We start from the raw sequence: 8,083 nt of genomic DNA on the forward strand, positions 1-8,083 counted from the left end.
GTAGGGAAGCATAGCAATGTCTGAGGTATAGATACAGTTGATTCTCATAAATGGTAGTAACGTTGTGTCAACAGCAGTTGGATCGCCTTCCACCATCATTGGATAGTTTTTTCCAACGGAGAGTGATTTACCTCCAAGACTTTCAATACTGAACCAGGGAGAAGGTGTTGGCTCTAGTACCCTAGTATCCATCCCGAATACCCTGCAACGGATGTTGGAATAGTTCTGGAGAGTGCGACCATGCGAGACAACACCTGCTTCCTTAGTAACATCAGCAGTGCCCTGTATACAGACAAGAAGAGGTGATCCATCGGAATAAGTTGCCAGGCGCCACTGAGTATATGGGTCATGCTCGTGATCATCAACATCGTCATCTCCTCCTTGGTTATAAAAATATTCAAGTATAGGTGGTGGAATGTTCACAGGACCATGGAAACACAAGAAGGTTAATTAATTAGTAAAGGGAAACTAGCTAACCCGCATGCATGTGGATGAAACAATTATAATTATGGTGGAAGACAAACGTACCGAAAGCATGATGATTCCATGCAAAAATAGTGCCACGAGTGGTGGCAGCAAACACAGACCCTCGTATTGAATTGCATCACAGTACTCATCCGTGTACAGAAATTGATTTTTGAGGAATATCCATCAACGCATGGAAGTAAGGAAGGCAACAAGCTTGTCGAAGATAGCAACAACTTCATAGTTCATGTAATCCCAAGATCGGTTGGGAACTCGACAAATTGCTATATTCCGTAGACGACAGTTACCATGATCGTATTTGAACTCACGTAGATCATCTATGTGCTCAACCTCTGGGCAGTCTGAGATTCTCGGAAGTGGAACCCGGTGACGAGTGTACACATTCACAAGTTCCCACTCGCAGTTGTACCCAATATAAACAATCCAATCTTCATTTGCGCCTGCCCAAGCCTTGACCTCAAGCGATGGCATCTTAACATCACACATATCATTATCAAGCGGCATCAACTTGCACAAGGCAAGGCTTCCCTCGTCCCCGCGCCAGTCAGTAGGGTCACGACGAAGAAGATAGGGGAGATCAAACCGCTTCCGGACCCTTGGGTTGCTTGTAATGATGTTATTAGTTGAGTCGAGAATGGTCTTGAACGAACCTGCCATGCTAGCCGAGGTGATGACGTCGCACCGATCAATGAGTTCCTTCACCACGTCATCTTTCAGATCGGGACAAGAATAACGGGGTCGTTTACGGCCTGTTCCCTCCATGGAGAAGATGATCGAACAATGGCGGAAGGAAGGGTGAAGGAAAATGGAGGGAGGAAGAGCGTGTGACAGTAGTTCCATATCGAGAGGGAAAGGCGAAGAGGCGATGGACGGTTGCCACGGTACAAGAAGAGGCTAGTGGGGAGCGAACGGTTTCCACAGAGGTCACACACTAACGACAAGGCCGAGTGAACCGCATGTCATATATCGCACACACCTTGATCTGGCTGACCAGTCCTTTTGTGTGGCCTAATCACAAACAGTTCATTCGAGTGAACCGTATGTTGTACTTGCACACACCTTAATCTGGTTGTCCGTTTCTGTTCTTTTGTCTCAACGCAAACAGTTCATCCGAGTGAACCGCATGCCGTATATGCACACATCTTGATCTGGTGGACCATTTCTTTCGTGTTGCCTAATCACAAACAGTTCATCCAAGTGAACCGTATGCTGTATATCGCACACACCTCCATCCGGCTGCCCGTTTCTATTGTTCCTCCTCATTGCAAATAGTTAATTGAACTAAACCGTATGCCCTGCATCGCACATGCAACTAAAATCCGAACTGTGTTTGATGCATCCGTCATCGCAAACGTTTTGCACCTTTTTGACGATTTTTTACACCACCGTTTGTGATTATTGCATCGCACACAGTTTCATCGAAGGGTCTCTGATCGTAGTGTCGCGTTAGCAGCAACCTGCAGTAGTGTATCCACACATATGCATGCAAAGGCCTAGAGACTATTGTAGAAGATGTATTCACATGAGTGGAGCACAAAGAATGCGTGAGGCATTTGGCAGCCAATTTTTCCCAAAAAAATTAGAGGTAAAACCTTTCATGAAAATTTATGGCCTTGCTCATTGACATATAGCATGAAAAAACACAACTACCATCTTAGACAATTGTACAGCAAGCCTGGTGTGAAAGAGTAATTAGAGGAGCATCACACTAAGCTATGGGCCAGGGCCCTCTTCAATAAAATTTGCAAAGTTGATTATGTGAACAACAATCTAGCTGAGTCATTCAATTCCAAAATTAGGAAGTGGAGGGGGATACACATTATCAGTGTCAAAACCGGCAGATCTCGGGTAGGGGGTCCCGAACTGTGCGTCTAAGGAGGATGGTAACAGGAGGCAGGGGACACGATGTTTTACCCAGGTTCGGGCCCTCTTGATGGAGGTAAAACCCTATGTCCTTCTTGATTATTCTTGATAATATGAGTAGTACAAGAGTTGATCTACCGCAAGATCGGAGAGGCTAAACCCTAGAAGCTAGCCTATGGTATGATTGTGTGTTGTTCTACGGACTAAAACCCTCCCGTTTATATAGACACCGGAGGGGGCTAGGGTTACGCAAGGTCGATTACAAAGGAGATATACATATCCGTATTGCCTAGCTTGCCTTCCATGCCAAGTAGAGTCCCATCCGGACACGGGACGAAGTCTTCAATCTTGTATCTTCATAGTCCAACAGTCCGGCCAAAGGATATAATCCGGCTGTCCGGATACCCCCTAATCCAGGACTCCCTTGCACATTGTGGACTTGCTTGACAAAATAAGGCAGTTCATAATGGATAAGTTTTATTTGAGACAGCAGATTGCAGCTGCCACATACATTGCGCACATTATAATCCCCAAAATGATGGTAATGCTTCATGCTAAATCTAAAGATCTTGATATGACCATAGTAAAAAAGAAGCACATTTGAGGCAGAAATTACTGCAATTGACAATGAAAAAAGAGAGTGGAGATATCCTGTTAATTTGCAAACAAGGAGTTTTATTATAGAAAGTGGCAAATAATAGGACAACCATGCATACACGCTCTATACTTTATCACTTCAATGAGAGGTCCTGTTAGTGAGATTGATCAGTATGTACATGAGTATTTCTCTGTGGCAAAATTCAATGCAACTTATGCTGATAATTTGCCACTCTTGGAGGGCAAGCAACAGTGGGATGTGGTACATCCAGGATTTAAATTGTGTGCTCCAGTTCAAAATAGGCCCCTATCAGACCTAGGAAGACAAGAATTAGAGCAAAATCAGAGGGAAAAGGACTTGGATGAAGAAAGAAAAAGTGTTCAAGATATGGAAAGCTTGGGCACCATGGCAGCCACTTCAAAGAGTCCATTGACCCTACATTTGGAGAAGAACACTGGGGTGCTGATAATGCAACCGATGAACCTCTTGGTACAGATGATGTACAGGAAGCTGCAACTGATGAAGCTACAGATGTTGAAAATGCTACAGATGTTGATACTGCAACAGAAGATGAGCATGCACTACAAGATGCAGATGCACCAACTTCTGTGGCAGTTCATATAGCTGCTGCTCTAGATGTTGCTGCGGCAGATCCAACAATTGATCCTGTGGCAAGTCAGGATGCAACAACAGTTGGTAGTGCAGTGAGGTAAATTGTTTGCTTTATTTCTTACATTGTTTGCTAAATTTTTTGAGTGTTTTCTAACTGACTTCTATCATTCATTTATAACTTTGCAACCCAAGAAAAAACTACAAAAGACCAGCTGATAGAGGATAATCACCACTAAAGAAGAAGATGAAACTACATAAGAGGAGACTATAGGTTCTGTCACTAGAAGCAACAATCTCAGCAGGTCTTCTACTCCAGTTCTGAGCAAGAAAGTGAGCACCAGGAGGAGTTCTAGGCTCTCTTCAAACCCATCTTGCAACATCAGGAGCAAGAAGAAGTAGTTGTGAAGTGTTTGTTGGATTTGTGAACTGTTAACTTGTTTTTTTCAATTCAAAATGGTATGGTGATGTACTAGATTTGTCGCAATATGCTCTTAGCTTTTGTGAACTCTTAGCTTATGTTCCAAATGTGGAATTGACAACTAATGTTGAACTTCTATCTCATGTGCTATATCATGTGGCATGTGCTATGTTCTATCTCATGCGGTAAATCTACTCTTTAACTGTGAAGTTTGGTAATGGGAGCACATTGTAGCAAACATACTCAAAATACATAGAACATTTTCCTGATGAAACATGTCACATTACATTACCAGTATAACTTTGGTCCAAACACTTCACAGCTACTCAAGATAGTTCACAACTCACAACACTACCTTACATTACACACAATCATCCAATTAGAATGGATTCTTAGACCACTCAGAAAACAATGTTGCCAAAATGCTAATGCAAAGAACAATGAGAAATCCCCATGTTTGCATAAGCTCATTTCTCTTCTTCATCTTCAACTTTAGTTTCTTGTTCTTCTCTGTTAGATACATCACCCTGTGCTCCAAATCATGAGCTTTTAGCCAGCTTTTCTCCAATCCTACATGAAGTTCCTCAAATGCATGAGCAACATGATCTGTCAGAGGTGGGTCAATCCAAACAACCCAGTTACATTCATCAGGGAGCTACAAAATAATAACTTGCATTCAAAAAAATCATTTGCAACTAATCAAATCCCAATGACTCGCAAAAGAGAAATTACATCAAGAGGGCACCCCAGGAACCTTCTTTCCGTGCTTGATCCTCCCCAGGCGACGCGTCGGGCAGGAATAAGCCTGTGCCCCGTGCACTGCTGCATCGTGCGCATCTCGAGCCCATCGAATGTTAGATCAAGGATGTAGAACTCGAATTCAAACTAAACAAACCCAACACCATCCACCTAAATGCATAAAATCCCCAAATTGATGAACCCTAATTCTACAAGAGGGCAAAAAAATACCTAAATCGAGTCGGAATAGTTACCTCGCCGGCCACCGAGGAGTTCGATGAAGACATGCCCGATGTGCACATCAACATCCTAGTGCCGGCACCCTCCAAATCCACGACCTCCCGCCGCCTCCAGCCGCTGTCCAAATCGCCCCTGGCATCGCCGGGAGGTTGAAGAAACAGAATGAGAGACAGAGTGCATCGAACAAGTAAGTTTCGGCCCACATGTAAGGACGGAGGGGCAAATATGTCAAACTAACGGGAAGTTAGCGGTCAAACAGCCTTGACTGGATGGAAACGACACAGAGGGGCATTTCTATAAGTGAAATTGATGGCAGATGGGCAAATTTGAGCACCCTTCGGAATTAGGGGCAAATCTGAGTAGTGAGTTCAAGTAAGGGGCAGAAATGTAAATGGCCCAAAACAATATCAAATATAACTATAAGACACACTCAATGGTAGGGGATGTTTAAGCAGAAAAGGAAGCACCAATTCATGTCAAGTATGTAATTTAATATTTTATTTTTCTTAAAATGTAATTAGATGAAAATGTAATAGGCACGATAGAAAAGTAACAAGGTTTGATGAGTATCAGTGAGAGAATATTTTATCAAATTCACATCATTCTCGAATTACATTGATTTACATTGGAACACGGTGCACAAAATTACATTAAGATGAGAAGAGATGTAAGCATATAATAAGGTGGGTCTATTATGATAACATTTCTTAAGAGTCTTATTCTGCTAACACCTAATCTTATTCTGATAACAGTTCCGTCCTGACCCGTGGCTAAAAATTAACCCCGCAAAAGAAACAGACCAAACTGCACGGGCCAATAAAAAACTTCCCGTGGCGCTCACTCTCCCCACGACCTCCATCAGCTCCCTGCCAGCCACCTCCCCGCGCCCCACTTCCCTTCCCGCACTGCCCCACCTTCTTCGGCGGCGACGCCCACCAGCACCTCTAACTGCGGCGTCCCACAAGCACCACCTTCTACGCCGCCCTCCTGTTTCTCCCGCGCCATCCAGCGGGTCATGGAGGAATCCGGCCGCCCATGGCTGCCAGCGCGGCCTCAGCCACCAGATCCGGCCGCCGCCAAGCCTCAGAGTGGAAGCCCCCCACTCCATCAGCCCGGTGCTGGATCCGGCGAGATCCGCACGGGGGTGCTGGGAGGTGGGTCTCTACGGGGCGGCGACCTTCTTCTCCACAAACGGCCACCACCAGCGCCATGCTCCACCCTCTCCCTCATCTCTCCTGACGACGGCGCCCCTCGCCCACAACCGGTGCGTCAAGCGGCGGTGCCAACTCTGCCAGGCCACGCGAGGATTCAGCCCGGCCTGACCACATCTCATCATCCTTGTCTCTGGCCATCACCGCCCGGATCCGCCCAACCACCGGTTCCCGTCGCGCACCTGTCCGCCGCCAGGGGCCGAGGAGGAGACCAGGCGTCCTCCATCTCACCTCTCCGGTGAGGCCTCTGATGAGCATCTATGCCTCGGATCCGATTCCTACCCCTCGATCTCCTATTTTGGACTGATGTGTTTCAACAAAACCGTCTCCCCTCTGCAGTCCGACGGCCGTCGCCATGTAGTTCGGCGGCATGCGTGATGCGGTTCGGTGCTGGTGCACGCCGGCGCGACCACACCATCCCCAGCACGGACGGCTCCCTTCAGGCGTGCGGTCGTTTGCGAGGTCCCTTACCGTGCCATTGCAGTGCATCTGGATACCTCGAGCAGTGCACCACGCGCCATCATGCAGTTCCTCCATAGGCACCGGCAATTTTTTTCAGATTTTACAGGGATATAGTGAAGTACATTTACTAATGCAGTACACTAAACTCTTTGTGTAGTTCGCTGGGCATGAGGTTCACTAGCTCCTGCTTGCAGTTTTTTGATAGGAAAAGGTGGTAGCTCCTGCTTGCAATTCGCCATGGTAGATGGGTTGATGCAGCCCACTTGAAGGAGTCTTGTGGTTCACTGCATGCACAGAAGGAAAAGGCAAAAGAGTGTTGTCTTGTGATGCAGCCCACTTGTTCCATTTTTGTTTGTTTTTTGAAGATGGGGTGCAGGAAGACGGTGGTTTTGTGTGTATTTTGCTCACGGTTGACATTTTTCCGCTTTTTAGATTTTGGCTGGAACCCATGGGCGCACAGATACAGTGCTGTGGGGGCTGGACATGCAGTGCGCCGGCGCTGGATTGCATATCACGGACAAAAATGCGCATTTATTTTTTTAAGTCCCTCGTCATTGTGATTTGTGTGTGTTTCTACTGTGGATTAAAAAGAGGATCATTGCAGTTCGTTCGCCCCGTCTCATGTTCCAGAGATGTACAAATTGCAGCTCTCTCGAAAACGTGCATTGAAGAAAAAAACTTTTTTAAGTGGAACTCACTTCTTTCATTGTCGCAGTGATCTTCTCTCTCCCAATGGTTCACTATGTTGCCAAGTGCAAAAAAAATGGATGAAACTAAAATAGAAAACGTTGATTTTTTATGCAGCTCACTCTGTTGTTATTTGTAGGTATAGGCGAACAACAAAAAAACAAGAAAAACAAACAGGAAAAACACATGAAAAGACATGCAGTCCGCTCGTCTATGTATGAAGTGCAAATTGTTTCCCTATGAAATATGTCACATTACATTACCAGTACAACTTTGGTCCAAACACTTCACAGCTACTCAAGATAGTTCACAACTCACAACACTACCTTACATTACACACAATCATCCAATTAGTATGGATTCTTAGACGACTCGGAAAACAATGTTGCCAAAATGCTAATGCAAAGAACTATGAGAAATCCCCATGTTTGCATAAGCTCATTTCTCTTATTCATCTTCAACTTCAGTTTCTTGTTCTTCTCTGTTAGATACATCACCCTATGCTCCAAATCATGAGCTTTTAGCCAGCTTTTCTCCAATCCTACATGAAGTTCCTCAAATGCATGAGCAACACGATCTGTCAGAGGTGGGTCAATCCAAACAACCCAGTTACATTCATCAGGGAGCTGCAAAATAATGACTTGGATTCAAAAAAAGAATCATTTGCAACTAATCAAATCCCAATGACGCGCAAAAGAGAAATTACATCAAGAGGGCACCCCAGGAACCTTCTTCCCATGCTTGATCCTCCCTAGGCGACGCGTCGGG

General features: G+C 45.3%; 1 long non-coding RNA gene across 1 annotated transcript; it reads left to right on the top strand.

Moving 5' to 3' along the window:
- Positions 1-5,816: 5,816 nt before the first annotated feature.
- On the top strand, positions 5,817-7,026 carry LOC119298053. The gene is made up of 2 exons (XR_005145801.1): positions 5,817-6,404; positions 6,506-7,026. It is a non-coding gene; the product is annotated as an uncharacterized LOC119298053 (long non-coding RNA).
- The last annotated feature ends 1,057 nt before the right edge of the window (positions 7,027-8,083 follow it).

This window comes from Triticum dicoccoides, chromosome 1A (assembly GCF_002162155.2).
Source record: "Triticum dicoccoides isolate Atlit2015 ecotype Zavitan chromosome 1A, WEW_v2.0, whole genome shotgun sequence".
Classification (NCBI taxonomy): Eukaryota; Viridiplantae; Streptophyta; class Magnoliopsida; order Poales; family Poaceae; genus Triticum; species Triticum dicoccoides.